The sequence below is a fragment of the Octopus sinensis genome, linkage group LG29 (assembly GCF_006345805.1).
Source record: "Octopus sinensis linkage group LG29, ASM634580v1, whole genome shotgun sequence".
NCBI lineage: Eukaryota > Metazoa > Mollusca > Cephalopoda > Octopoda > Octopodidae > Octopus > Octopus sinensis.
In genome coordinates, this window is record NC_043025.1 from 11,759,534 (window position 1) to 11,764,533 (window position 5,000).

Sequence of the window (5,000 nt, forward strand, 5' to 3'; positions counted from 1 at the left end):
GTTGTATCCAATTATGGGTGGCTTATCTGGTATTCTTTGAAGGAATCTATCCAGACTCCGTTTAAAGTTGATGGGATCCTTTTCCTCTTTGATCTCTTTCGGGACAATGTTAAATAGGGCAGGGCCTGTTGAGAAAAGAAATTATGTTGCAGTGTACATGTATGCTGTGATCTTGAATTGGGCAGGGGACGTATGGCCCGTGGTCCCAGTCTTGGATGAACCTTGAAGCTAATGTTCAGGTCGTTTGGGCAAAGTTGTCGGTATATTCTCCACATCGTGCAAATGATGTACCGCTCACGGCGACGCTGGAGAGATTAGAGTTTCAAGGCTTTAAGGCGATCCCAATAATCGAGAGCAGCCATGCCTTCAATTCGTTTAGTGAGTGCCCTCTGGGGTGACTCAATCCTGGAGATGTTTTGTCTTGTATGGGGAGACCACAGTGGGCAGCAGTATTCGAGGTGTGGCCATACAAAGGAGGAGAAAAGTGGTATGATGACACCTTGTTCTCTGGACCGGAAAGTTCTTAAGATCCAGGAACTCATCCTACGAGCTATATCGACCTTCTTGTTGATGTGTGCACACCAACTGAGATTGTCATCAACAATTACACCCAGGTCTCTGATATTGTTAGAGGCTGTGAGCGGTTCCCCTGAAGGAAGAGAGTATGGCTGTTTTAGTATATACATGTGCATATATGGGTACAGGATGTCGTAAAATATAAACAACATGAAATACTAAAAAGAGTGGCTTTGTGGTAAGTAGCTTGCTTACCACCCGCATGGTTCCGGGTTCAGTCCCACTGCGTGGCACCTTGGGAAAGTGTCTTCTACTATAGCCACGGGCTGACCATTGCCTTGTGAGTGGATTTGGTACACGGAAACTGAAAGAAGCCTGTCATATATATATATGTATTAGGTGTAGGAGTGGCTGTGTGGTAAGTAGCTTGCTTACCAACCACATGGTTCCGGGTTCAGTCCCACTGCGTGGCACCTTGGGCAAGTGTCTTCTACTATAGCCTCGGGCTGACCATTGCCTTGTGAGTGGATTTGGTTGACGGAAACTGAGAGAAGCCCATCGTATATATGTATGTATGTGTGTGTTTGTGTTTGTCCCCGCAACATCGCTTGACAACCGATGCTGGTGTATTTACGTCCCCGTAACGTAGCTGTTCGGCAAGAAGAGACTGATAGAATAAGTACTAGGCTTACAAAGAATAAGCTCTGGGGTCGATTTGCTTGACTAAAGGCGGTGCTTCAGCATGGCCACAGTCAAAATGACTGAAACAAGTAAATGAGTTAAAAGAACACAAAAAACGAAAACCTGGAATACAAACAGGTTTTTGCGAGCAATCATTATCATCATCATCATCTAGTCCGCCTTCCATGCTAGCATGGGTTGGGAAGCCGGAAGGCTGCACCAGGCTCCAGTCTGATCTGGCAATGTTTCTACGACTGGATGCCCTTCCTAACGCCAACCACTCCGTGAGTGTAGTGGGTGCTTTTTACGTGCCAGGCGAGGCTGGCAAACGGCCACAGTCGGATGGCACTTTTTACGTGCCACTGGCACGGGGGCCAGGCAAGGATGGCAATGGCCACGATTGGATGGTGATTTTTACGTGCCACCGGCACGGAGGCCCATTGGGGCGGCGCTGGCAGCGGCCACGTTCGGATAGTTCGCTTACATGCCACCGGCACTGGTATCACAGCTATAATTTCCATTGAAGGAAATAAATAGAAAACAAGACAACCATCGTAAAGAACGACCCTTCATCAGTTGTCAGCTGTTTTATCTACTCCATCATCATCATCATCATCATTGTCAAACGTCTGCTTTCCATGCTAGCATGGGTTGGACGATTTTCACTGAGGACTGGCGAACCAGATGGCTGCACCAGGCTCCAATCTTGATCTGGCAGAGTTTCTACAGCTGGATGCCTTCCTAATGCCAACCCCTCTGAGAGTGTAGTGGGTGCTTTTTACCTGCCACCTTGTCCTTGTTTGTGTGAAGGCGCGTGGCTCAGTGGTTAGAGCGTCGAGCTTACAATCGTGAGGTTGTGAGCTCGAATCCCGGACCGGGCTGCGTGTTGTGTTCTTGAGCAAGACACTTTATTTCACGTTGCTCCAGTTCACTCAGCTGGAGAAAGGAGTTGCGACGTCACTGGTGCCAAGCTGTATCGACCTTTGTCTTTCCTTTGGATAACACTGGTGGTGTGGAGAGGGGAGGCTGGTATGCATGGGCGACTGCTGGTCTTCCATAAAACAACCTTGCCCAGAGTTGTGCCTCAGAGGGTAACTCTCGAGGTGCAAACCCATGGTCAGTGTCTGACCGAAGGGGGTCACCATGTCCTTGTTTGTCCTCTCTGTGTTTAGCCCCTTGTAGGTAGTAAAGAAATAGGTTTTCAAGAGATGGTCATCATCATCATTGTTCGACCGTGGTCAAGACAATGGAATTTACCATACTATGCCAGACTTCACAGTCCATCATGGCATTACGGAGGTCCTGTTGCTGGATGCCTGTATCCCTGGAGATTACATCAGGGTAGGAGAGTGTGCGCCCTCTGGTGTTGCGAGTAGATGGCTTCCAGAGGAGAAGAGTAGAAATTACCTCTTTTTCAGCTCTACAACAATGTCCAGCAAACTGGACTCTCCTACCTTTCACAAGAGATGACACAGGTGGTAATTTCCCATATATTTGTACTTTGTGGATGATGCTTCACGAGAGATTTTGAGCTCTCATAAGGAGGCGAGTGTGTAAGTTCCATCCAACGCCTCTCAAGCTTCTTGATAACGTCCAGGTTTCTGAGCCATATAGTAGAATTGGTTCGACTGTGGCTTTGAAGATTTCAAGTTTGAAGTCTCAACAACCCTGCAACCTATGGCTCTGAGATGATACTGGTGGTAGTTTCCCATATACTTGCATTTTGGTTGGATGGCGCTTCCACGAGAGATTTTGAGCTCTCATAAGGAGGCGAGTGTAGGTTCCATCCAACCGCCTCTCAAGCTTCTTTGAGAACATCCAGGTTTCTGAGCCATAGAGTAGAATTGGTTCGACTGTGGCTTTGAAGATTTTAAGTTTGAAATCTCAACAACCCTGCAACCTATGGCTCTGAGATGATACTGGTGGTAGTTTTCCATATATTTGTACTTGGTTGGATGACGCTTCCACAGAGATGTGAGCTCTTCATAAGGAGGCGAGTGTAGGTCCATCAACCGCCTCTCAAGCTTCTTTGATAACGTCAGGTTTCTGAGCCATAGAGTAGAATTGGTTCGACTGTGGCTTGGAAGATTTTAGTTTGAAATCTCAATAACCCTGCAACCTATGGCTTGAGATGATACTGGTGGTAGTTTCCACTTATTTGCATTTTGGTTGGATGGTGCTTCCACAGAGATTTTGAGCTCTCATAAGGAGGCGAGTGTAGGTTCCATCCCACTCTCAAGCTTCTTGATAACGTCCAGGTTTCTGAGCCATAGAGTAGAATTGGTTTGACTGTGGCTTTGAAGATTTTAAGTTTGAAATCACAACAACCCTGCAACCTATGGCTGACATGATACTGGTGGTAGTTTCCCATATATTTGTACTTTGGTTGGATGGCGCTTCCACAAGAGATTTTGAGCTCTCATAAGGAGGCGAGTGTAGGTTCCATCCAACCGCCTCTCAAGCTTCTTTGATAACGTCCAGGTTTCTGAGCCATAGAGTAGAATTGGTTCGACTGTGGCTTTGAAGATTTTAAGTTTGAAATCTCAATAACCCTGCAACCTATGGCTCTGAGATGATACTGGTGGTAGTTTCCCATATATTTGCATTTTGGTTGGATGGTGCTTCCACCAGAGATTTTGAGCTCTCATAAGGAGGCGAGTGTAAGTTCCATCCAACCGCCTCTCAAGCTTCTTTGAGAAGAGATGGTGAGAAGGCAAACACAGGCAAAAAGACACATACATATATGTGAAGGGCTTCTTTCAGTTTCCGTCTAGCAAATCCCCTCAAAAGGCTTTTGCCAACCCGAGACACTTGCACAAGGTGTCAGACAGTGGGACTGAACCCGGAAGTATGTGGTTGGGAAACTAGCTTCTTATCATACAGCCATGCTTGCGCCCATACCATTATGTTTGAATAGAAGGTTGGATGGTAATGAATGAAACGTGTTTGATCATAGCCCTGTGAGATAAAGGAGGACCTCGAGCTAAACAACAGCGCAGTAAGAAGGGCCACATGCACACACACACACAGAGTTTTAACAAGAGGGCTTTTGCATGGCTACCTGACTTGCTAGAAATAGCAGTCAAGTCTCACTCCCAGATACTATATGTGAAAACGGTTTAACAAGAGGGCTTTTGCATAGCTACCTGACTTGCTAGAAATAGCAGTCAAGTCTCACTTCAAGTGATATATTTCTTATAGTCAGATAAAAGAAGGACAAGTTGAAATGTAGTCCCAGATACTATATGTGAAAACAGAGGGCTTTTGCATGGCTACCTGACTTGCTAGAAATAGCAGTCAAGTCTCACTCCCAGATACTATAAGTGAAAACAGTTTTAACATGAGGGCTTTTGCATGGCTACCTGACTTGCTAGAAATAGCAGTCAAGTCTCACTCCCAGATACTATATGTGAAAACGGTTTAACAAGAGGGCTTTTGCATAGCTACCTGACTTGCTAGAAATAGCAGTCAAGTCTCACTTCAAGTTATATTCTTACTGTCAGATAAAAAGAAGGACAAGTTAAAATGTAGTCCCAGATACTATATGTGAAAACAGAGCGCTTTTGCATGGCTACCTGACTTGCTAGAAATAGCAGTCAAGTCTCACTCCCAGATACTATAAGTGAAAACAGTTTTAACATGAGGGCTTTTGCATGGCTACCTGACTTGCTAGAAATAGCAGTCAAGTCTCACTCCCAGATACTTTATGTGAAAACAGTTTTAACAAGAGGGCTTTTGCATGGCTACCTGAGCTGCTAGAAATAGCAGTGAAGTCACACTCCCAGATACTATATGTGAAAACA

The 5,000-nt window shown here is 45.6% G+C and overlaps 1 protein-coding gene across 1 annotated transcript in view; it reads right to left on the reverse strand.

The window, feature by feature from the left end:
- The window catches only part of LOC115226209 (docking protein 5-like), a 35,975-nt gene that overhangs the window by 23,222 nt on the left and 7,753 nt on the right, over positions 1 to 5,000 (reverse strand). The gene's annotated exons all lie outside the window — the stretch shown is intronic.